The 27615-nt window shown below is 38.4% G+C and overlaps 1 protein-coding gene across 2 annotated transcripts in view; it reads left to right on the forward strand.

Annotated features, from left to right (window-relative positions):
- Positions 1–27615, forward strand: part of RHOJ (ras homolog family member J) — a 142538-nt gene that overhangs the window by 89822 nt on the left and 25101 nt on the right. The gene's annotated exons all lie outside the window — the stretch shown is intronic.

Raw genomic sequence — 27615 nt, forward strand, 5'->3', positions numbered from 1 at the left:
TGTTATTGGGCTTTTTTGGGGGGAGGAAAGGGACTAGATTCTGTCAGGACTAGTCACATAGGTAAAGGCAGTCCTTTCCAAGGAAAATAAAGGAGTAAATACTAAGGTTTTGTGTTGGGCGGGGTAGGGTTGCCCATTTAATGCTTATATATTGACTTCTTTGCTTTTCCCTAACTATTCCAGCTTCTATCTCAGTGCCTTTGCACTGGCTATCTGCCATGCCTAGAAGGCACTCCCACCTTGCCCACCACCTCTTGGAATCCGTAACTCCCTCCAAGGTTCATTTCTTGCATCATCTCCCATGAGAAACATTTCTCATACGGCAGCCAGACAGTATAGTGGATAAAGTACTGTGCCCACGGTCAAGGGGTAACTAGGTTAATAGGCACAGTGAATAGAATGTTGGGCTTAGAATCAGAAAGATGAATCTTCTTGAGTTCAAATCCAACATCAGATACTTACTAGTTATGTGAACCTAAGCAAGTCACTTAACTTCATTTTCCTCATCTGCAAAATGAGTTAGAGATGGAAATGGCAAACCATTCTAGTATCTTTGCCAAACATACACACACACACACACACACACACACACACACACACACACACACACACAAGAAAAAACAGTCATGACAAATTGGACACTGAAATGACTCAACAACAACAACAAAATATTTATTTGGAAAGAATTTTGCAAATCTTAAAGCACTACAAAGATACCAGCTATCATTATTATTATTGTTGTTGCTATGGTTATTATTATTTCTATTTCCTGATTCCCTTACCTGTTAATGTTCTTTTCTATCTCCTTATTTTATCTCATATGTACTTATCTGTTTACATGTTGCAGTCTATCAATACAGTATTAACTCCTTGAGTCAGGGATCAATTTTCATTTTGCCTTTATGTTCCTAGCACCCACCAGAGTATTTTATCTATAGTATTACATATGTATATAATATTATATATTAATAAATGTTTATTAGCTTATATAATGATAGCTCCTACTCACAAATTACTTTTAAGATTCAAAGCATTTTTGTTGGTAAAATTTTGTCTTTATTAACAAATGGGGTTTCCTAGACCACTTCATTGAGAATGGGGACAGGAAACAAGGTGAAGAGGACTCCTTGCTGCTGGTACTATATACAAATGAAAGTAAGGTAGGATAGATGAGAGTGGTAGTCAATCTCATGTCCTCCCCCCACCCACCCACCCTGTGCAAGAAAGAACAGTGGAGAAGAAGAGAAGGATAAGATTGAAAAGGGAGAATAGTTTGCTTGGCAGTCCCAATTCCACATTTCCTGGAAGCAGGGATGACAAAATTCATTTAAGAGAGTGATGAGGAAATGGTCCCCATGGACTATCTCCCCTTTCCTTGGAATGACTGGTGACAACCTCTTCTAGGTCTCTATGCCACTCCCCCCATATTCACAGAGGGAGTCAGTCCTCTTAGAGGACAAAAAAAATCAAAGTAAGTGTTGCAGATATTATTATCCTCATTTTATAGGTACAGCAATCAAAGTTCAAAGTAGAAATTATTTACCCAGGGTCAAAAAATAATAAATAAACAACCAATCTGGGACTCAAAGTTCTTCAAAGGCAAAGTTATTAATATTAATTAATATCACTGTACTGTCATAGCCTCCACCAAGGAAAACATTCTCCTCATGAAAGAAAACCCTTTGATTAAAAAAAATAAGTAATACTATTTTATAACCTGATAAATAACTCTGGATTATCCCATTTGTTCACTGGTAAAAGCTTACTGTTCTTCTACTGAAGGCCAGGAACAGCACAAATACCTAAAATTCAAAGATGGCACTAGGTTATTTAGTAATAGTCATCTGCTATCAAAACATTTTCCATCATTAAGAAAGTGAACTTGAATGGTTTGGGTTTATCTTCCTTCATCTCTTCTCTTCATCTAGTATCACTCAGATGTCTGCTGCCTCTATCTCCTCCTTCGCCTTTTCCTCTTAGGAAGGGATGGCCCTTTCCCTTGCCAAAGCAAACCCTCCATTTGCACAAATAATCTCATTCCATCCACTCTTCTCCTACAGATGGCCCTATCATACCCCAATAATCTTCACTAATCTTCAATCTCTCCCTGTCTATTGACTACTTTTCTACTACCTAAAACATACCATGTCTTCTCTGTCCTCAAATAACTCACACTTGACTGTCCATTCCCACCAACAATGGTTATACATCTCTTCTCTGTTTATGGCTAAACCCCTTGAGAAGGCTGTCCATAATAAGTACTTCCATTTCCTTTCCTTTCATTCTCTTCTTAACTCTTATTCTTTTCTTAACTAATGATGGCTTCTAAACATCCTTCAATTGAAATTGGTCTTGCTGAAGTTAATAACTATTTAGTAATCCCAAATTCTAATGATCTTTTCTCACTCTTCATCCATGACCATTCTGTGGATTTTGACATTATTGATCACCATGTTCTTGATATTCTCCTCTCTCTAGGTTTTCATACTACTACTCACTCCTGGTACTGCTCCTATTTGTCAGATTACTCTTCAGTCTCTTTGCTGGACCTCTATCCAGGTCATGCTCACTAACAGTGTATGTCCACCAATGTTCTGACCTAAGTCCTCTTCTCTTCTTTATTTAAATTGATAGTCTCATCCATTCCCATGGATTTAATTATCATATCACTGCAAATGATTATCAACTCTACTTATCTGGGTCTAGCCTCTCTTTTAACATCCAGTCTCATATATCTACCTGAACAGCATGTCTAGAATTGAATTCAACATCTTCCCTTGCCTGTCTTCTCCCCCAACTTTCCTACTACTACTGTAAGAGACTAGCATAATTATCCCAGTCACTCGGGTTGGCAACCTAGTGTCATTCTTGACTCCTCACTCTCACCTCCCCACACACACCTATTTCCAATCTGTTGCCAAGTGCTATAGATTTTATTTTTATAACATCTCTTATGTATGCCTACTTCTCCCCTCTAACACTGACACCACCCTTAGGCAGGACTCCATCACCATATAATCTGCGGTCTAGTCTTCTTACCTTGCTTCACCCCACTCTGGACCATCATCCACTCAGCTATCAAATAGTTCTTCCTAAAGTAGAAGTCTGACACCCTCCCTTCATTCAATAAACTGCAATGGCTCCCTATCACTCCAAGGATCAAATATAAAATCCTCTGGCTTTTCAAATCCTTTTGCTCCCTCTTCCTCTCTAGTCCTTTTTTTTTCTCTCTCTCTAGTCCTTCTTATACCTTACTACCTCTCTATGTACCCTTCCATCCAGTGACATTAGACTCCTTGCTTTTCCTCACACAAGACACCCCATCTCTCAACTCAAGTTTACTGGCTTCCTCCCAAGCCTGGAGATTTCTTTCTCCTCCTTTCTTCCTCCTAGTTTCTCTGACTTTATTTTCTCAATGCCCTATAATGCTAGTGTCAGTTGAGTCAAATTTATCACATATATATTATATATAGTATGTATATATATATACATACATACATATATACCCACATACATGCATATACATTTACATATGTTTGTTCATAGTTGTTTCAATGTTGTCTCCCCCTGTTGGCCTATGGGCTCCTTGAGAGAACAGAGACTGTTTTTGGACCCCTGACCACCCTGGTATCCCAGGCCCTTAACATAGTGCCTGGTACAAAGTAGGAACTGAATAATGACTTGACTTCCTTTTCCCACTATCAGTCAACAAGCATTTACTAAGCACTTTTCTTTATGCCAGGCTCTGTGCTTATCACTGGGGATACAAATATAATGAATGAAACTATCTCCACTTGTAAGAAACTTACAGTCTAACCTCATGGCAATGTTGATGAACTAGGACATCATCCCAAAAGGAGCAGGTTTAGGAGAATTTAAGTTAAAGGCATGATGTGGCTGTAATAGAAGGATTGTAATAGAAGGATTTGAGAGGGAGGAAAAATTGAGAAGGGAACAGGGGGAATGTAAGGAGAGAGGAAGAGAGAAGATTCTTCTTCCCCTCTCTTTTTCTGGGAGAGAGGTAGTCAAGTCTTACCCCCTGACAGAGGGGATATGTCTCCTCAGAGAATAGTTCTGGGAGTGGAGGACACCCACTGTCACTTCCCTTCAGAAACCTGGGGTCACCCCACTATCAAGGAGAGCTGTTGTTTCTTGGGTTAGGCAGTTTGAATCCCTGGGATCCTGAGATAACCTTCCTCTTTTGAGGAGAGATGTGATTCTCCCCAAATCTTCTATCTCCTTTCCTAGTGTCAGAAACCAACCATACCTAATTCTAAAGTAGCAAACAATTTATTTGGGTTCACCCAGGGGAATGTCAGGCAAGGAAAGTGGGGAGTAGGAAACCCTAACACTGGTCCCCTCTGGCAGGCTGCCCCCTCAAGTTCTTGGGGTTCAAGGCTGAGTGCCTTGAACCCTCTTCTGACCAGTTGCTGGTTGATCCCTATTCTCATCTAACTAGCTTTTAATTCAGGAGTCTAGGAACAGGTCAGGGAGAGAGAGAGAAATCTCAGGGAAAGATCTGGATGGCTCTGGCCAGCATGAGTCCAAATCCAAAACCCCCTTGAGAATTCTGGTAGCTGTTTTGAGAGTCTTAGTGGAGGTGGTTTTGGGTCCCAGAAGGCATAGCAGGCCCTATATGAATGGGCTCTTTCTCAGATTGCAGGAAAACCTCCTTCCTCCTTCACCTCCCTAGCTGGAAGACCATTGACAGTTGGAGCTTCTCTCTGTCTCTGTCCCTCTTCTGCTGCTCTTCAGCTGATCTCTCCTTCAGCTTGGCTTCAGGGCTAAGATGTCAACCTCAGCCCTTAATATACCTAGTTTGATCGGAGTTTTATAAGGATATTCTTACCTTTCTACTCTTATTTGTTTCTCCATGCTGAGAAACTAGTAAGCTATCAAGGCTAATTTTCACAGAGAAGGTCTGATGTGTACCCTTTCCTAAATATAGGGCAAAGTGAAGGAAAAATGAAGAAAATGAGATCCTGGACAAGTCACTTGACCCCTATTGCCTAGCCCTTGCCACTCTTCTGACTTGGAGCCAATACATAGTATTTATTCCAAGACAGAAGATAAAGGTTTAAAAAAAATGAAGAAAATGTGGTTTAGTAGACTTAAGACAAGTCATTTCCCATCTCTAGGTTTCTAATTCTATACCTATAAAATAATAGGGAGAGAGGAAGTTTTCAAGGGACAGTGATGAGATTGAACTAGTTCATCGCCAAATCTCCTTCCAGTTCTTGATTTTAACTAAGGTGAACCAGAAACAGTAATATTTAATGCTAGCACCTAACTCAACATGTTCAAAAGTGCCTCTTAATTTTTCATATTGTATTAGCATCTTGTAAAATTCTTCCTCAGATTCCCTTTAAAGAAACACTTCTTTTTTTTGGCAGTTTGGCTAAAGACCTGCATATTAAAGGAGATGAGTAGGTGAGGGGGAGGCACCGGAGAGGAAGTAAAAGAGAGAAAACAGGGAAGGAATTTAATTCACTTAAAGCAGTTTATGGCTCTGGCCCAATTTCTAGCTTAGATTTTTTTTTAACCATATGTCCTGGGTCGCTTATTTAGGTCAGAATCAGCAAGCTATTTAGTCTGTCTAAATTCATACATCTTAAGTCCTTTGGACTTAGATGCTTAGCCATGCTTCCAGCCCACTGAGAGTTTCCTAGTAATTGTTATTTGTAGTCGTATACTCATCTCAGCCTTTTCTCACAATTAGCTAGAACTATGCCTTTTTCCAATTACACTTAAAAGTTCCTTAGGAGAAGAAAAATAAAGAGACATCAATTAAAGCCTCAGTATCCATTCTGTGAAGAGAACTGTATCAAGGGGCTTCATGAATGGTTAAAGGGTTTGGAAAAAGAATGAACTACACAAATCCAAGGAACAAAGATCACAGACATAGAGAACCATAAGGGAAAGAAAGAACCATCTAGGCTAAGTGCCTTATATTATAGAGAGAACATAAGGTCTAAAGACAGAAGTGACTTGCCTAAGATAACACAGTTAATAAGATACCCAGCCTAAAAGTAAATCCAATTCTCTTTCCAAGGCACCAACCTCCACAGTCGTGGAGGGGGATGAGGGAAAGGAGAGAGTGGGGAAGATAAAGGACATAGATAAAAGAGAACAGATAAAGATGAAGGACCTGGAAATTCTGCCCAGGTCAGCAGTAATGACACAGGAACTGGGTCTGTACGCACCCTAAAAAAAACAGTGGGGACAATAGTGGGTCCCAAGGTTTATATACCTGGCAGAAAATGGTACTGCATTTACTTCTTTAAAATGAGAGCTCTTTGCCTCTTTGAATGGAAGAACACAACTAAGAAAAGCAACTATTAAATTAAAGTTGAACAATTCCCTTTGAGGTACCCAGTTCATCCAGGGTTATTAACAACCAGCTCTTGAGGACACCCTTTTAAATTTAATCTACCTAGAGATGGGAGGTCCTGGATTCAAAATGCACCTCAGACTTTTATAGCTGGAAAGTCACTTAACCCCTATTGCCTAGCCCTTGGACCTAGTACATAGTATTCATTCTAAAACAGAAGGTAACAGTTTTTTTTTTAATGCTATATAAATGCTTGCTATTATTATTCCAACTATGAGATTCTGTGATTCTGTAATCCTAGCTCTACCACCGACTTTTGGTTTGACTTGAGGTAAGTTCATTACCTTCTCTAACACTTCTCATTTGTTAGATGAGGGAAATAAAACTTAGCCTACCTTTCTCCATAGTTAATATAAAAATGCAGTGAGATAGAAGGGAAGTTCTAAATTTAGAGGAATTAGATTTAAATTGGGGGTTTAACTCATGCCCTTATAAGGGTGTAGAAATGCTACTACAGAGAATTTATTCTAGATGAGAAACCTGCAAAAAGTTATCCTTCCTCAGATTTGCACTTTCAATAGACCTCATGGTACACATTAAGAAGAAAATATATTTTTGTTCTTCTACATTGCAGTCCTATCCCTCGTTGGTCCTTGACCGTGGCTGCCATTTGACCCAGGAAATTTGGTCCAGAAACTCCTTTCTCTCTGCCCATACAGCTCTATTCCTACCAGCATGTGCTGTGTTTCCATATTTCCCAATCTGGCCCAAGAACATCCTGCCATTCTATTTCTTCTGTTCCTGGAGCTGCATAGCTCCTCATCTCCTATGAGGCCATATGATTCTCTGAATAGACATCATAGATAAGAAGGACTCCTTCCAGGGAAACAAGTTCATTTCTCAGGGTATGGGTGCAGTTCAGCTATTTTTGGTTACTATATCTTCCTTTTAAAAGGTCTATTTCAAGTTGTATCACAAGTGTAAGAACACGTTTTAAGTCACCTAAATCTTCAATAGCTCATTATCTCTGTGGGGTCTGCATGGTAACAAGAATCTAGGACAAAGCAAAAACAATGTGCTTTATCTGGAAGATAACATCAGTTTCAGAATAAAGCCCTCATCAGTAGAAGCAATAAGTGTTGATATTAAACCTGATTTAAGGATAAATAACCAGTTCCATAACAAAGAGCCATATCAATGGAGCAACAATGACCATGGATGATATTCTCCATACAGAAAGTCCCTAAAAAACTGTAAAGAAATGCTTTCATATAAGCTATTTTAAGAATAGCTTTAAGCTCTGAATCAAAGCGTTATCCTCTAAGTATGGTCAGGCCCCTCTGTCAGCTGCACCAAAACCAAGTGGCTACACTTTGGTTAAAAAAATAATAAAAAAAGAATAACAGGTTAGGGAAATTTTGCCTCATTCTCTACCACCAACAACTTTCAAACTTCCAGAATCTGTCTCGGAGCTCCACAGCTGCAAAGAAAAGCAGAAAACTCAGACATGGTTCAAAGGAATACCTCAAGGAGGGTGATGAATCAGATGAAGACAGGATAAGAGAAATGAGCACAATTACAGCAGGTGGGCTTGAGGTTAGCAGCAAGGAGCTATTAAGATGTTCAATGAATTGATGAAGGGGGGCATGGAATCATTCTCTGGAAGTCTTATCATGGGATTGACTCTAGGGTAGTTAAGATGCAAATCTGCCTTAAGGCGGGGGATATAGAAGAGAGATTTCTCCTGGTCACCTCCAGTACTTTATTTATTACCAATGTTTATGACCCAAATTCAGAAAGAGTCCCACTTTCAAATATTCTGACCTACTGTCATCAAACACTATCCAGAAATCACAATTTTGGGCAAATAATTACTGAGTGAATCAAGTCTTACAATACTAATATTTATATCTGTGCTATTTATTAATTGACTATGATATTCATGTTCATGCTTATATAGCACCTTAATATTTGCAAACTACTTTTCTCACAATAATCTGTGAGGTAGGTAGTGTAAGTATTCTTGTGCCCAGTTTATAGATGAGGAAAGTGAGGGAAGGAAATTTAGATAACATGCCTTGAGTCCCGCAAAACTGGAATTTGAATCTAGATCTATCCTGACTCCTGATCCATAATTCTTTTTATTGTGTCATGCTACCTATGATTCAAAGATACAGGAATCATTCTAATAATAATAATCTGCTTGACATAGTCAGTACTGGACTGGCCTTGAAGTCAGACAGATATGTGCTCAAGTTCTAACTCTGACCTGGGTGCCATCATCCTAACCATGTAATTTAACCTCCCACTGCCCCTAGGTAACTTCCTAAAATGATAAATTAATATAATTGATTATCTGCATTTGTTTCCACATTACCTTGTTCACCACCTCTTCTCACACCTTAATGGAGAAAGCCTAGGACTCAGAACCCAAAAACCCAGAACCCAGGGGCATACTTTCCTTGCCACCACCCACACTAACTCCCACCATTACTCAGGGAAGCACAAGATCCTTAGGAGTGGCAACCCCTGCCACACCACTAACCTTGCTTCGAGCTCGGCCATTGCAGCCATCATTGCTTCCAGGAAGCAACACCTGCGGAAATGCAACCTGACAGCTGCTTCTTCAGGTGTTAGAATTCCTGCCTCCTCAATAAATATTACTACTGAAGATCTAGAAAATAAAATTCTTGCCAAAGAATTTTCCTAGTTCTTAGCACAGAGTTCTGCGTATAGTAAGTGCTTAATAAATGCTTTTTAAAATTCCTTCCTTCTTTCTTATCTTTTCTTCCTTCTTTCCTTTTTTCTTTCAGTTTCTTCCTCTCTCCTTTCCTCCCTTCCTCTTTCCCCTTTTCTCTCCTTCTCTCTTGGGATCAGGGTCCTGGACTTTATTCCTCAAAATCTGAAGGAAAGTGGTATTCAAGATCATGATAGTAATGGACTTAACTGACCCCAAAGCAACAAAACTATGTTGACTAGCCAGGCTTCCCCTTTCAGGATTCAGACCATGTGATCATCAAACTGATGAATGGTTGCAGACCTTTTTCTTTGAGGTACTACTTCCAAATGAAGTATGAATTACTAGTCAGATCCTAATTCTATCTGATCACAGGAATAGGAGAATGTGGAATGATTTCATCAATAAGGAATCCAAAAGTCTCATTCAGGCCAATATACTCTACCTCCTTCTTAACTAAAAGCTCTGAATTTAGTTTCTAAGAAACAGATAATCTAAAAACCAAATGACTATTGTGTGAATCATCAAGAGTGAAATCAATAGTCACTAAATCTAGTTTAGGGATTTATTATGCTGTGATTGGTGTACCTCTTAAAAATGAATAAACCAAGCTTTAGAGCCAGATCAGTTCATCACAAGATTTTTTTTTAATCTTAAATTATTTAGATTTCAAAGTTATCCATAGTAACATCATAAAACATAGATTTTTTTTGTCAATTAATCATGTCTGATTCTTTATGACCCCGTAAAGACCCCATAAAATGGTTTGCCATTCCCTTCTTCAGTTCATTTTACAGATGGGGAAACTGAGACAAACAGGGTTAAGTGACTTGCCACGGGTCACACAGTTAGTAAGAGTCTGAGGCCATACTTGAATTCAGGTCCTCTTGACTCCAGGGCAAGCACTCTATCCATTATACCACCTAGCTGCCCTCAGAACATAAATAATGACAAATCAAGTCCAAACAAAATAGGATCTTAAACAAAGCTGGAAATGAAATGGAATGGAATTAAAATTAAAATCCTTCCTAAACGAATCTACTTGTTCAATGCAATCCCATTCAAATTACAGAAAAATAATCTTATAGAGTTAGAAAAAAATAACCAAATTCAGAGAGAAGAACAAAAGATCGAGAATAGCAAAAGAATTAATGAAAAAAATGTAAAGGAAGGAGGTCTGGCAGTACCAGACATTAAACTGTATTATAAATCAGTAATTATCAAAAGTATTCAGTATTGGCTAAAAGATAGGAGGGTAGATCAGTTGAACAGAACACTCATACAAGGGTAATAAAAGATTATAGTCACCTTGTATTTTACAAAAATATAAATCTAGGCTATAGGGATAAGAAATCACTATTTAGTAAATTACTGGGACAACTAGAAAGTAGTTTGGCAGAAACTAGGATTAGACCAAGACACTTCTTACACCATTCACTAAGATAAGATCAAAATGGACACATCATTGTGAGGGAATACTACTAATCCATAAAAAAGACGAGCAGATTATTTTTTTAAACACATCATGAATTACATGAGATAATAAAGAGTGAAACAAGTAGAACCAAGAAAACATAATATACAGCTATAGGTTTAATAACATCTGCAGAGAATGAAATCAGAAGTAGACATGTGAAAGACAAAATCTATATATTTTGCCAGATGATACCTTCTATGGTGAGGGGAAGGGAAGGAGGGGCTGGATTAAATTTTTTTCTAATTAATTAACCAATTAATTAATTGTGGTGGGGTTTTTTAAGGCTAAGCCAAAAGACTCATTACCAAATTGAGCATAGTAACTCTCAAAGAACCAAGTCACAAAATCACAAAATCTCAGAGGTAGAAAGACCTCTGAAAGATGATTCTGGAAAAAATAGGGATGCATTGCATTTGATTGAATAAGATGGTGACATGGTCAAGCTTGTGCTTGGGTTCAAATTCTACCTCTGATACTTATTACCTATGTGACTTCTGGAAAGTAACTTTGCCTGGTTCTCAGTTTCCTAAAATGAGGGAATATTTAAGGTCTTTTCCAAATCCATATCTGAAAAACATATTCAAACCTGTGGCCATCCAGCTTTTATTTCAACACCTCCAGTAAGGAGAAGCCCACTGTCTCTTGAGGCAGCCCATCTACTTTTTGATAGATCTAACTATGAGTAATTTTCTTACTTGCATCTACTCAGAATCTACCTTTCTTCAATTTCCTCCATTTACTCCTAGTTCTGCTTCTGGTGCCGAGCAAAATAAATCTAATCCCTTTTCAGCATGACAACCTTTCTCATACTTAATAACAGCTGGTTGATCTCCCTACTTCAAGTCTCTCTCCACTCCAGTCCATCTTCCATTCAGCTGACAAATTGATTTTCCTAAAGCTAGAGTTTGACCATGTCATCTCTTTATTCACTCAATTGCACTGGCTCTCTATTTTCTCCAGAATCAACTATAAAGCCCTTTGTTTGGCTTTTAAAGTCCTCCATAATTTGGTCCTTTCTTACTTTTCTAGTCTACTTAAACTTTATATCACTGCCTCCCTATGTATATTAGTGACATTGGACTCCTTGCTGCTCCTCACATTCAACACTACATCTTATCACTATAAGGCATCCAGGTAAAATTGATAGAGTGTTTGGCCTGGAGTCAGGAAGAATTGTGGCAAATAATATCAAGGAAACAAATCGAGATAAATAGACTGAAGGGAGAAGGAGGTAACTTGATAGAATGGTTTGAAAGCCAGATTCAGAGTCAGGTCTTGGGTTCAACTTCTCCCCTGGCTTATACTGGGTGTGACCCTGTTCAAATTATTTAACTTCTTGGTACTCCAGTTAACTAAGACTAAATGCAGAGTAGTTGATTGGCATTGGTGGAGGAGCATTTCCTTACTGGGATTTCTTTTTACTAATTTTGTATACATATATATGTATAGACATCTATATAAAGTTATATAGATATATCAGATCTGAACCACAGAGAAATAAAAATGGCACGGAAGAACTAGCAGTGTAGGGGAGGAGGCTAATCCTAAAATGAGACAGACAGACAGACAAACAGATAGACAAAGAGCTTTAGACTTAAATGCGCATACAAGGGAAAGAATATGATTCTTGTAACCAAGGAATAATATTCTAAATTGACTAAATAAAATTAAAATAAATAAATAAATGCACATATTAGCAGATTTCTGTTTTCTTATTTTCCTCTATTCAGTAATACTTCCTTTTATTTGCTCTTCCAATAGTCAGCCTAGTTCAAAGTTGCTGGTTCCTTTTTTGGGATGAAAGTATCAGGACCTTGTGCTTTGCAGAAAAAAAAAAATCACACCTTGGGTTCATACACAGAGAACTTCCAGTGACCATTATGCATAGGGTTCTTAATGGCTCTTCAGAGGCAATTATTAAATTTTCACTGTGAGCATTTATATCTAAAAAGAGCAAATGCTGTACATCAGGGTTTGTTTTATTATTTTGTTGATTATCTGTAGATTTAAGAAAGTGATAGAGAAAATGTTCATGATGCAGATTGAACTGGAGAACTGGTTGTTAAAAATTTACCAACACACCTCATTATGGAGACCCATCTAAGATTAGGTCTTGATTTTACATAAGAACTCAGAAGGTGCATTCATATTTCCAAGAAAAACAGGGCTCAATCACATTCCCTGTTTTTCCCAAGGGAATTATTTCCCATCATTAGCTTAGTCTCCAAAAGGGAAAATTCTGGGTTTGTGTGAGTTTTCAAAAGCTGTTTTCCTTTGGAGGATTGATCATCTCCAACAAATCACATCAGAATCTGTTTAACTGAAAGTCTTTTACATGCATCATCTTATTTTATCCTACCACTATCCTTATATGATAGGTGATATTATGATCACCATTTTGCAGATGAGGAAAATGAGTTTCAGGTAGGTTTTGACTTACCCAGAATTATACAAGTAGTAGGGGTTTAGACATGAGTTTTTCTGATTCTTGAGTCTAGCATTCTAATCATTGCATCAATCCTTTGGGACTATCCAAGTCCCTGAGAGTGGTCTGACAGAATTTCCCAGAGCTCCAATCTTTGGCTTAGCTACAGAAAGAATTTCAAAATTGACTTTTCCATGACGTATTTAAAGGCAGATATATTTAGAGCATATCATGGGACATACAATGGCAAGCTAGAAAAGAAAGAGGAGCAGATTTGGACATGTATAATAAACAAGGAAGAATAGAGATGGATTGGCCTTTTAGTGGCTAGAAAACAAAGAATTCTAAACTAGGGAAGGGTGGTTTCTGCACAGAAACAAACTATTACAGTCTTCCTAGAATTGAAGAAATACCATGGACCAAAGAACAAGAAACAATTGTACTCGCTGAAACCAGTATTTACATTCCCTACTACCTTTTCTTTCCTGGGGCAACATTGGGCCAGTGGTGCAAGTCAAATCCTCCCAATGTGATATCTCAGACAACATAGCATGATGAGAAAGCATCAGAAGAACTGTGCTCACATCCAAGCCCTGCCCCCTCTCAACTGGAAAACTGAGCAGTTATTTAATTTTTCTGAGCCTCCTTCCTTCACCTGTAAAATGCATCTATGACCATAAAATTTATTATTATTTTGGCATCTTTGATTTCATCCTCATCTCCCAGTAAGGAAACTCCCTTTACCAAGTTAGATCACCGTCTACTTTGCAACTTAGTCTTAGGAGAGTTACCTAGAGCACTGACAGGTTAAATGTGTTGCCAAGGATCACATAGCCAGTCCATAGTGGTGGGATTTAAACCATTTCTGACTTGATATCTACTTCACTATACTCTCTTGATAATAATATTGCTATCACTGTCATTACAGAAAATTCATTCTCCTCTTATTTGATGGATCTCAGATATAATTAGTCCTGGATCAATTCATTATCTTGCTATTATGCTTTTGCATATAGTGTTCTCAAAGGTTGCATAATATATAATAATTGCTAACATTAATATGGTATTTACTATGCACCAAACACTGTACTAATTTCTTTACAATTTTTATCTCATTTTGATCCTACTCCCAATTCTGGGAAGTAGGTACTATTATTATCCTCATTTCATAGATGGGGAAACTGAGGTAGACAGAAGTTAAATGACTTGCCTAGGGTCTCACAGTTAGTAAGTGCCTCTGGCCAGATTTGAAATTGGTTCTCCCTAGCTCCAGGTCCAAAATTCTCACCACTTAGTTGTCCTAGTGGAGAAAGAGTTGAACTTGTAGTTAAGAAGACCTAAGTTCAAATCTTTATGTCTAATACACACTTGCCTGTGTACCTCTAGGCAAGTCATTTGACTTCTCAGCGTTCAAAGTCTTAGTTCTCTAAGGCTATAAATTGGCAAAAGAATTTCCTGACGCAGAAGTTCACAATACAAATGAAGTGATAAGTCCAGTCCTTATCCCTATTTTATGTGTTGGGTCATCTATCACACAAGTGGATGAAATAACTGCTTTTTGCATTTGAACAAAAAGTAGGTCCTCTTCTGTAGGTTTCTGCTTCTGCAAGCATCCTTGGTGCAACCCCAGCAGTAAAAAGAATGCCTGGAATGATATCTCTCTCTTCTTCTTGGAGCACAATTGTGTTTTCTTCTGCTTCATCTTTGTATTTTAGAAGCTTTAAGTTGCATGCCACCTAGACATTAAGTGTCTCTGACGTGAGCACATCTGTATGGATCGATGTTCTATGATAATAATCCACTTCAGTTTATTGGTTGAGGTCTCATGGATATTTTGAGACCCATATTCATAGTCTTAGAATTTGTCAGTCAATGAAAGATATTAAATTTCTGATGTGTAGTGATAGCCACTAGACCATATCTTGCTAGGTGTTTGATATACGTTCTATTTTTACAATCTGCAATGATGTGTAACAGAGTCACTACTATTTTTTTTTGCATCAGATTTCCTAATAGATGAGTCTAGGCTTCTAACTCTTCTGTATCTTCCTTCTGGTGACAGCGACCTAGTCCTGAATGGCCAACATAAATCCTTTCATCTCCATGTATAAATCTGCATAATTCTTAGCCAACATATTATTGGCTGAAATCATTTGGCTGTTGCCTCTGGACGGCCTTTTGATTCCATTCTTGGATCTTAGATACTTCATAGGTTTCATCTAGAGCTAAACTGCAACTTGTTTCAGTAGAAAAATGCATGGACACAAACTATCAGCCCATATTATTGCTTGGTGAAGTAACATCTACATGTTTCAGAGATATTCTTATGAGGTTTTTATTTACAAATTTATCTAATGATTTGAAAGTATCTGTCAATTTTCTTCCTCCTTTTAAGCGAGAGCATAATGGTCTTTCTGGAAAGTAGGTTGCACAGTGAATAGAGAACTAGGCCTGGAATTAAGAAGACCTGAGTTCAAATCTAGCTTCAGACACTAGTTATAAGTTCCTGGCAAGTCACTAAACCTTGTTTGCCTCAGTTTCTTCATCTATGAAATGAGCTGGAAAAGGAATGGTAAACTACTCTCTAGCATATTTACCAAGAAGACTCAAAGGGAGGAGAGGAAGAGTCAGACACGACTGAAAATAACTAAACATACACTTTCTATAGCAACTTTTGGGTGATGAGCCCTATGTTTTGTTAATATTGTAGGGCTTTCTTGTTAGAACCCTTTCAAATCTGTTATGCTCTGTTTTACAGTTCCAAAAGTATACATTAAGACTGATATTGCATAAATTGCATTAAAAATACAAAAATATTTCATAAATATTTAAATATGTTTTCCCATTGGGCTTTGATTCCAGGGTGCCAGTACCCTTCTTAATATATTCAGCAATAGCATCTTCCTTGAGAGTTTCATGTTTGATTTATCTGGAAGAGATCAAGGTTCATATAGGCATTGGCTTTGTCCACTGGCTGATTTTGGATTTGTTCAAAGTCCTTGATATCTGTCTTTTTTCAGCATGTGTTAAAAATTTAGAGTTATTTAGTCCAATAATATTTTTATATCATTGGAAAAAGATTCCACAAGACAAAGATGTTTGATGTGTTTTTCAATGGAACTGTATGGCTTGATATCACCCAGGTATATCAAGTGATTAAGAAATGATGAGCAAGGGGTTCAATGGATAGAAAGTCAGACCTGGAGATAGGAAGTCTTGAGTTCAAATCTGGCCCTCAGACACTTCCTAGTTATGTGATCCTGGACAAATCTCTTAATATCAATTGCCTAGCCCTTACCTCTCCTCTGCCTTAGGATCAAAACTTAGTATCAATTCCAAGATAGAAGATAAGGATTTTTTTAAAAGAAAGGAAGAAATAAATGATACACCAGTTAATTTTAGAAAAGCATGGAAAGGCCTACATGAAATTATGAGGAGTGAAACAAGAAAAACCAAGAGAACATCATAAAAAGCAACAGAAATATTGTTTGAAGAATGACTTGTGTATGTCCACTTCTAGAGAAAGAACTGATAAATAGAAATAAGCAAGACATAGTTTCAAATATATATATATATATATATGTGTGTGTGTGTGTGTGTGTGTGTGTGTGTGTATACATATTTGATTAAATGATATCTTCTGTAGTATATGGAGGAGAGAGAAGATGGGACATACCTGGAAATTTTAACATAAAACTAATTAATTTTTAGAAAATAAATATCTTGGGTGGCAGCTGGGTAGCTCAGAGGATTGAAAGGCAGGCCTAAAGCCAAGATGTCCTAGTTTCAAATCTGGTCTCAGATACTTCCTAGCTGTGTGACCCTGGGCAAGTCACTTGATCCCCATTGCCTAGCTCTTACCACTCTTCTGCCTTAGAACCAATACATAGAATTGATTCTAAAGTGGAAAGTATGGGTTTTAAAAATAAATAAATAAAGATTTTGGTACCTCTTTAAATTAAAAGACATTAATCCTATTTAGAGCAGTTGGTATTAAAATTTGGGGTCCAATATGTTTCCTACAGGTTATCTTACCTTGGATGAGTATCAGACTTTGTTAGCTTTATTTCTTGGGAGTCTACATAGACTTCAGCAGAACAGAGACAAGGTTTGGTGTGTCCTAGTCAAGGTCTGAAAATTGCATCCTGTGGTTACCATCTGCCAGAGGTTTTCAATCTTTGCTATTAACACATAAACTTTGAATTAGAACAACTTTAATACCTATGCCCCACAGTGAACTCTTTTCTCTTATTACTGATACATATGGGCATTGATAGGGATTTTTAAGCTTCTACAAAAGAATATTTACTCCAAAGGTATACCAAAAACAAACATACCAACATCCATCCCTGCCTTAACATCCATGGAGGTCTCTGAGGAGGGAAAGCAATTAAGTTTGCCCTACTCCACTTGGGTAAAGAATTACATGCCTTGGTCACTTGTATGGCAACTAGAGCCCCCCACCAAACATAAGAGGAGTCCTTAGAATATTTGCAGGATCCTAAGCTATTGAATTCAAGATACTCTGCTCATTCCCTTCTGCTCAAAACCATCGTTCTTATGGCTTATCATGTGGACTTTTTCTCTAGTTAGCTAGAGAACACAGTTTGACTTTCTATGACCCCATTTGGGATTTTCTTGGCAAAGATACTAGAATGATTTGCCATTTTCTTCTCCAGCTCATTTTACAGATGAGGAAACTGAGGCCAACAAGGTTGAGTGACTTGCTTAGAGTCACATGGCTATTAAGTGTTTAAAGCCAGATTTGAACGATAGAAGTTGAATCTCCCTCACTTCAGGCCCAGCACTCTATCCACCGAGACACCCAGCTGCCCTAGAACGCAGTTCTTCAAAGTAAAAGCATTTCATAAAATATCATAGTAAGAAAAGTTGCAATAGAACCTTCTCTCCATAAAACAAGAGCATTGTCAACCACAGATATACAGAGTACCAGAAGAGAGAGCATATCCAAGAGGCACATGGTGTGTGTCCATGTGTCCAGTATTTCAGGATCTGGTAATGTTATTACTTACCCTGCCCTTAGTGCCTTTTCAGCATCATTCCACCAGGCCCTTTCTAACCCACTGAGCTAGTCTCAGCTGAGTATTATTTTACTGGTCTTCTGTGGCTGAGAGATGGGGAGTCTCATTTGTTCCTTTTGCTTTCTGCTATCAGTTTGGGGATTCATCTCTTTGGAGTCACTTCCCTTGCAGACTTATGTCTGCTAGAGTATACTAAATAGAACTTCTTCCTAATAAGGACAGGTTGACACCGTGTATAACTAACAAAAATTAGGTGGAAGTCCTCCCAAGCTGTGCTTTCTTTTCAACTCCCATGTTTGGGCACGATATTTATCTTATAGATAATTACCTAAGCTTTTCATTTATTCTATAAAAGGATTGCTCTACACCCCTACTTCAGTGTAATATAAACAGTATAAGGGAAAAGACAAAGTTTTAAATGTGTATTCACAGTGTTTTATAGGCTGTGATCTCATTACAATGTTGACCTCTTTGATTAAGAAGGGAATCAAATAATCAAGCAAGATAACCATGACTCTGGGAGCTTTAAATAACTGGAGGAATTTTGACTGAAGATAGTCCAGCCTTGAAGTAGTAAGGTTTTAGAGGACTCTAGATGTCAAATGGCCTTCCAGCCTCCCTACAAGTATCAGAGGATAGCAAGAGAGCCTGGAGGGAAATGAACCCAGAGTGAGTATTATTCACCTTGCCCTCCTTCTCATTAGCTATATTACTAGACCATGCATTTATCTGGGAGCTTTGACAAAATCACTGAGGGCAAATATGGATGTTGTTGTTGTTGTCCAGTCATTTTCAGTCTCTGCCTCTTTGTGACCCCCTCTTGCAAAAATATTGGAGTGATTTGCCATTTCCTTCTCCAGCGCCATTTGTAGATGAGGAAACTGAGGCAGACAGGGGAAGTGACTTGCTTAGGGTCACCCAGCTAGTAAGTGTGTGAGATCAGATTTAACTCAGGAAGATGAGTATTCTTGACTCCAGGTCTGGCCCTCTATCCACTCATCCACATACTATTGCAGTAGCCTTCTAATCAGTCCCAATAGGGATACAGATAAATACAGAAGGATAGCTACCTGAGGGAGATACTAGCTTCAGGGAAAGTGACCTCTCCTGGGAGAGAAAATGCTGGTTATGGACTCTAGAAAGGCCAAGCAGAGGTTCTTTGTGAGCATTCTACAAAGTGAGCAAAAAATTCTACAAAGATTCTACTTTGAGTAGCCAGGAGTTATGGATCTTTTGTCATATATGTACTCTACCTATGTTCCTCACTACTTTTATAGTCTGAGCCCATTCTCTCCAGGAATCTTGTGTAGGCAGAGAGCACACCCCCAATCTGGAGGGTTTATAATTATTGTTCTTTCGATACCACATCAAAGTTAACTATCTAGTTTGTTATTAAAAGGAAGCACATATGGGGGTTTACAGATCCTAGAACCTCAGCCCCAAGTCCTCAGCCAACACTCTAGGGAATCCAACCAATGAATACAGAGGAAGATAGAGAGAATGGTCCCAGAAGGCCTGGGCTGCTTAGCATGCAAATAGGGATTTGCCAGAAGCAAAGGTAAGCTAAGGAGGCAAGGTCATTATCTTCTACCAACCTCATCTGAAATCCTGCTTTTCTTGAGTTTCAGCAGGAAAGTGCTATTGGTTTTGGTGCTGTCAAAAACTTACTTCCCTACACATATAAAATACTGAGCAGTCTCTCCCATAAAGAACCCCACTAGAACGTTGTCATCCCAGCAGCCTGCAGTGGTTCAGCTGTTGCTAAAGACTGTGGGAGCTTCGGGTTAGGGAAGATTTCAACTGAGCCAGGCTCTCTGCCCAGTCCAATGGCACCTCAAGGTTTAATGCCTTCCATGATTTCCAAGTCCCTTCTAACTCCGAGGGATGCAGAGGCACAAGGCCAAGCAGAAAGGCAAGTACAGCTGGGACTTATTAATAGCAACCCAGAGTCAAGTTGGAAGGCAATAAGCCCTTCCCTCTTCTGTTGGCTCAACCAAACAAGCCATCTGGAGCAAGAAATCTGACTTCAGATTTCATGCAGAAACTCCTTAAAAACCAAGAACACAAGTTTTTCCCTCAGCTGGTAATGTGGACTTCCTCACTGTCTCAAGTCATAATTGTGACTTGCAAACTGTGAAATCAGGGAGGTTAAGGCTTTTATGTGTGTTAAGCAGCCTCAGGAATCTTAAAAGACATGATCACGCTTCCTCAACTCTGGGAAAATAAAGATGTGTGAGATACTGATTTGGTATTTGGGGACTAAGTTTGTAAATACTCCTGTAATCACATCATTGGCTCTAGGCTCAGATGCCTCTTCTGTGCAATTCAGCTGTGGCAGAACCTACTTTCAAACCCGGACCTGCTATTTAGTGGGCGTGGGGTAATAGAGCTGGCAATTGCATCCACGGCTGGCATGGGGAGGAAGAAGGACAGAGAGTGAAAACATTTTATTTGACCCTTGAAGCCCTGATTTGGGATCTGGAGGAACTCCAAAACAAAAAGTGCTGTTGTTTCCAAGCTGATGCCTTTTGGGGTTTGGGGTTTTTTCATTGACAGAAGAGGCAAGCCACAGAGTAGCTGAGGGAAAAAATCACTCTACATATTCAGATCTCCAAATGGTGCTTATGCTTAACAGCAAAGCCAAATGGGCTTTGCTTGTCCCTCCCTGCCCAGCCCATCAGTTCTCCACCCCACTCCCACTCCCACTCTGGTGGCTGTTCTCATTCACAGTATGTCTCTCACAAAAGTGGTTCTGGGTCCAGTAGCTTCTCCCCTCTGAGCTCATGAAGGCCACACAAAAACAGCAACCCCACCCATAGGCAGGCTTTCTACATGCAGTGATTTAAGAGGCATATAAATCCTTTCCTTCCAAAACACCTCAAGTTCCCATCATTGGCATCTTTTGCTATTTTATTTTCAGGCACTGGATTGCCAGAAAACCCCACTTAAAAACATTTGTGCTACCTAGTCTTGATTGTAAGGGACTGTACATAATGGGTACCATTAACAAAGGTCTTTTAAGCTACTGACGTAAATCCAAGCCTCCCTGGAATCTCCACACTATCTCCACCCTCTTCTTCATCCCATCTCCCTTCAAATAGTTCATGACAGCAACCAACAGAGATAAGACATGACTAGTGATAGTGACTGAGTCATAGGCTGAATAGAGAGGATTAATAACCTGGAAAACTCTGAGCACTATCCTTGAACTAATTTAATTTGTACTTTCTGGGATGGTGGAAAGCCTGGGAGTCATCAGAACCTGACTCCAGTCCAAGGTTACAGGTTAATGGCACATTACTCTCCTTCATACACCCTATGATCCATCTAAACTGACCTACTTGCTATTCCCCATATCCTACTATCCATCCCTGACCTCCACGCCTTTCTTTACTTAGGCTCTCATACCTCCAATGTTCTTTTTTCACTATTCCTTCCTGGAATCCCTGGTTCCCTTCGAGCTCAAGTGCTATCTCCTCCTGGAACCCTTTTCCAATTCCCATGGTCATAACTGTACTCCAACTTCTCCATCATTTGATTTATTTCCTGTGTATCCAATACACATTTATTTGTGAACATGGTGAACCCCCACTCCAGTACAATGTAAGCTCCTTGAGAGCAAGAACTATCTCATATCTTTATCCGTAAGCCTAACCAGTGCCAGACACATAGTGAGTGCTTACTAAATGCCAGTTGACTTGGTTGATGAGGTTCTGATTTTGACTCCTCCATGAAAGCATATCATTCCTCAAGTCTCTGTGCCTCAGTGTCCCCATCTGTAAAATGAAAGCTTAGGACTAGATCATTGGTATTGAATTCAAAGAGAAATTGGGACCATTAAATCATACTTAAGGATTCCTGATGGCAGCACATTGGTTTAGAAAACAACATATTAACATTAGCTTCATCCTATTGTATTTTCATTTATTTGGTTAAATGTTTCCCAATTACACTTTAATTTGGGTCTAGCTGAACTCCAGTGTTGCCGGATATAATCCTGTGTTTGAGGACTCTTGACTAGATGATCTCTAAATCACTTTCTAGCTCCAAAGTTTAATGGCTAAAACGTTATCAATCAGACTACCTAGCAGAGCTCAAAACACATACAACGTCACCTAAGTAAGCATCCTCCCTTAACTCATTATCATCTGTCCTATAACTTTTGGGACCACATCATTCTTTCCAGATATAACCTTCTCCACCCTCTTATCACTGCCACCCCTACTGTGCCCAGAACTGCCTTCCAAAAAAGACAATACACAACCTATTGAATTGATCAGGGCAGGAAAATGTCAAAGGGGGAAAAGATTCACTTCACATCAGTACATCAAGGATTAGAGGTGAGGGTGAAAGAGTGAAAGCCTGAGGTCACTGACTGTCTTGACAGGAAGTTGGGAAAGGAGAGGAAAAGTGTCTTCCTTCACAATGTTCCCTGCTAATCAAAGTGAGCTAAGCCCCCATATACTGTCTTTTAACAACATGAAAGAACAGCTGAGGGAAAAATGAATAGAGTGCCAGGCTTGACGTCAGAAAGATTCTACTTTGTGAGTTCAAATCTAACCTCAGACACTCACTGTATGACCCTAGACAAGTCACTTAACCTTGTTTGTCTCAGTTCTTCATCTGTAAAATGAGCTGGAGAGGGAAATGGCAAACCACTCCAGTATCTTTGCCAAGAAAACTCCAAATGGGAACATGAAGAGCTGGGCAGAACTGAACTGACTGAATAATAACAACAGCATAAAGCGTGGCCTAGATCAGGAATCTTTTTGCACACTGAAAAGCATAAACTTTTCAAAATCTCTGTTATCCTGATTCACCATATTAGGATCCCATCCAAAGCTTCCACTTCTTTGAATGGATCATTAGGAAAATCCACAGGACATAGTTCCCACAGTACCTGTGCAGTTTTTAAATTAACATTATAAGGTATATGCTGCCATCTTGTGATCATCCTTAGCATCTCCATGCCAGAAACCATCCAAATGGGCCTGTCTACTAAATTTCAGGTGAAATATTATGCTACATTAAGACTTTGGGTTACATGCATTTTCTAGACATTCAGTATTTATACTGCACTAACTCTGGTTGCAACTTGAGAGTCCATGGCCCTGGGAAACCAGCTAGATCACAATTTACTATTTCTTCTGGCTAGTCAGTCCAATCTTATTTAATTATCACCATGGGCTCAAGTGTTGTACAAAATTGTAAAGGATAACATCGTTCCAGTCCCTTTCCTTTCCTTCAAATATTTCATCTTGAATAATTTATACAATATTTCATTAACTTGCTTATAGCATAGTCATGGGGTTTGACTCCACCATGTTTTGGTAGCTTTTCTTTTAAAGAAAGGGTCCTTAACCATGTTTTTGTGCCATGGGACCCCTCTGGCCATCTGGTGAAATGTATGGAACACTATTCAGAATTACATTTTTAAGTAATTCAAGGAAATGCCCCATTTTAGTTGAGGTTAATAATAATGTAATTAGTAATGATATTGTGATTATAAATATTAATTACATGACCATATCATTATAATCACAATTACAATTATTACATTATTATATATGATACATATAATACAAAATATTCAATTACATTATAATAAATGTTAATAATATAATTATAATGAGATTAATCATAGTGAAGCTGTAATTGTTCCCTATCCAAGTTCGTGGACTCTGACATCTAGCCACCAACTCCTTGAGAGTTCCTGGAGCTCCAGATTAGGAACCCTGTCTTAGAGGGAAGTTGGGAGGCTAGGACTCAAAGTTCAAGGCTACAGATGATTCAGTCAGTGTACAGACAGAGGTGCTATGTAGAGAAAAGAAGGCAGAGTAACCATCCTTAAAGAGGAAAATGGACTCAGATCAAGCTCCATTGCCAAATGTTGGCCACAACCATCTGTTCCCATGAAAACTGTGTAGATCATCCAAAACAACAGATAATCCAAAAATCCTATTTATTTGACTCGAAAATGTATCACTGGATTTTACTTGGAAATGTGCTTTCCAGTCTCAAAAAAAGGCCATTGGACACAAACTCTGTAACATTAGTCTTAAGACCAGGAAGATGTGGATTTAAAACCTTTTTCTAATACTACATAAATAACAGGCAAGGCATTCAGCTTGTTGCTTTTCTAAGCCTCAATGTTCTTTTCTGTAAACTGGGGATAATAATACCTATACTACCTATTTGACATATGCATCTGTGTAACTCTGGGCAAATCTCTCAGTCACTCATTATCTCCACATAACTAAGACTACAAGGATGTAGAGTAATTGCTAATCTACATTGGTAGAGAAGGCTTCTTCATCAGAAATTCCTACAGCAATGAAATCACCGCTACCAGGCCAAAAAGAAGTAGATATCTCACAAGGTTGTTGTGAGGCTCAAATTAAATAACATATATAAAGCACTGTGCAGACTTTAAAGAGATTTTATACATGTCTTCTTCATTTCTTTCAGATCAGTTTGTTTTGCACCAGCTAGTATTGAAAATGATTTGCATTCTCCTGGCACATATCTACTAATGGAAACTACTGAGAGGAAGGCGGAAGCCTCTCTGCAATTGTAAACTATATTGCAGATAATTCTCATGCAATTGACCAGAAGTCAGCTTGCTCACTCTATCATGTCCATTCTAAATATTGCTAAAGAACTTCCACATCTATACCATGTCACAAGCACAGACTCAATAGATGGGATCACAGAATACTGGACTTTTTCCATATTGAACAATGTGACTATTATTATTGCTTTGTGTATGTCCTAAAATTTTGATTTTTTTCTGTTGTGTTCCTATAATTTATTGAGTGTTCAATGCAACTCTCCCACTCATGCTGGAAAACTGATCTGACCCTTTAAAGCAAGAATTACCGACTTTCCCCCCCCTCAACAAACTATGGTTGCTTAATTGGTTTTGTTATACCCCAGCTCCCCAGTTCTCAAGTTAAAATGTTATTTCTATTATATTGTTTAACTTAAAATGGATTTTGGATTTATTTTCATTAAAATGATTTATTTTTATTAGAGAAATTCAGGACAGTAGTTAAAGTAACTAAAGTGATCTTGGATCTACTGCTAAAGTAGAATTATGTTTCACCTGAAGCTCAAAGTTACTACCACCACCCACCCACCCCAATCTGAAAAGAAGAAAAAAAAAGAAAAAAACTAGCTCTAAGTGTAAGCAGACTTTCTTCATCTTAGAGAATTTTCTCAAATTCTCTGGCTTATTGTCCCTACATCAGAATTTCATGGAAAATTCCTTAAACAAGATTCATGTCTAGGACATCTCTCATAAAAATTAATACAGTCACTTTGTATTTGTTGAACAAAGCATTATGCATAAAGCAAAAAGCTATTTATTTCCTTTTCCACAAAAGAAATACCTGAAATACTTAAGTGTGCTTTAACAAATACTTAAAACATGAAACACTTGCCTATCGCCTATCACAACTTTGTCCATAGCACTTTCTGTAATACTTTCTGTATTTTCTCATCCATTTTCTCATTTAGATTTGTAGAATAGCACTATGAGGTAATTAGGGCCCATTTTTTACAATGAAGTTAAGCAATTTGACCAAAGTCACCAAGTAGCCAAACAATGGAGCCTAACTCAAAACTCAAGCTATTAATCCCAAATTTAGTGCTTTTCTCACCATACCAGAGTTAACCCAGCATAGCACAACCTCTCCAGACCTCAGCATCCTTCTCCATAAATTGAGGGAGTTGGCTTAACGAGTCTTTTCCAATTATAATTCTCTGATCTAGACACAAAATTTCTTCTGAACTACATGGTGTTAACTGCCATGAAAACACAAATAAAAATAAGCAGCATCTTTTGCTCAGAAGTATATTAAAATACTTTGCCTAAAACCTTTTGAATGTACCTAACTGAAGTTTTCTGATGCTGGCTAAACAGATGTGGTCCAGTGCTATACTTCACTTTCTGCTGTCTTCCAAGCTCTTTATTTCATCAGAGCCCTGAACCTGAACAGATTTTGTTCTGAAAAGCCTTGTTCTGAAGCATAAATTTTTTGATAATTGGTCATTCCATGTACAATATGACCTGTATCCTGATTACAGACATTAGAAATTACCCTGCAAGTCATAGTACCAATTTCCCACAAATTCTCTATTGTGTGAACGTAAATGGAATTCGGCTTGGACCCTGTATTTATTATCTAGTAAGCTTATAACCAAAATTCAAATCCCAGTACAACAAATATTTCTCTATTACAAAATCAATTTCCCCTCCCCAATGAATGGCTGACTAATTTAAGCAATACCCAATACAACAAAGTTCTTATATGTCAGAATCATAGATTTGGAGCTGAAAGGGACTTTAGAGGTCAACTCACTCTCATTTTGTAATTCCCTAAGGTCAAATAAGTTACAGAACAGAAATTTCAAACCCAGGTCCTCTGTCTCTAAATCCAGCATTCTTTCTGCCATATTATGTTGCCTCTGAGAATTTGGACGATTTTTTGAAGTTTATCTTAGGATTTGATTTATACAATGAAAATCTCTGTAAAACAACAACAAAAAAAAGTCTCCTAGCTGATAACAGAATCTAGGATTTTGGAAGTGGGAGATTTCTCAGCTCCCATAAAGTCTAACTCAAAATGACTTTTTTTTATTAGGAATAATACTTTACTAAAGGTTTTAATACAATAGTGCAATTACATTCTATCTCACACAGCTAGTTTCAAGCTTTTTTTTTTTTAAACATTATTTTATTTGGTCATTTTCATACATTGTTCATTGGAAACAGATCATTTTCTTTTCCTCCCCCAAAGCCACTCCACCCCTTCCCTAGCTGACCTGCGATTCCTCTGGGTATCACATGTGTCCTTGCTCTGAAACCCATTTCCTTGTTGTTGGTATTTGCATTAGGGCGTTCATTTAGCGTCTCTCCTCGATCATGTCCCCTCAACCTCTGTAGTCAAGCAGTTGCTTTTCCTCGGTGTTTTTACTCCCTCAGTTTATCCTCTGCTTGATAGTTTTTTTTTTGTTTTTTTCTCATAGATTGCTGCAGGTTGTTCAGGGACATTGTAAAGCCATTACTGGAGAAGTCCATTATGTTCTCCTGTACCACAGTGTGTCAGTCTCTGTGTACAATGTTCTCCTGGTTCTGGTCCTCTCACTCTGCATCACTTCCTGGAGGTCGTTCCAGCCTCCATGGAATTCCTCCACTTTATTATTCCTTTTAGCACAATAGTATTCCATCACCAACATATACCTCAATTTGTTCAGCCATTCCCCAATTGAAGGACATCCCCTCATTTTCCAATTTTTGGCTACCACAAAGGGCGCAGCTATGAATATTCTTGCACAAGTTTTTTTCCTTATTATCTCTTTGGGGTACAAACCCAGTAGAGCTATGGCTGGATCAAAGGGCAGACAGTCTTTTATCACCCTTTGGGCATAGTTCCAAATTGCCCTCCAGAATGTTTGGATCAATTCACAACTCCACCAGCAATGCATTAATGTCCCTACTTTGCCACATCCCCTCCAGCATTCATTACTTTCCTTTGCTGTCATGTTGAACAATCTGCTAGGTGTGAGGTGATACCTCAAAGTTCTTTTGATTTGCATCTC

This window comes from Monodelphis domestica, chromosome 1, assembly GCF_027887165.1.
Source record: "Monodelphis domestica isolate mMonDom1 chromosome 1, mMonDom1.pri, whole genome shotgun sequence".
Classification (NCBI taxonomy): Eukaryota; Metazoa; Chordata; class Mammalia; order Didelphimorphia; family Didelphidae; genus Monodelphis; species Monodelphis domestica.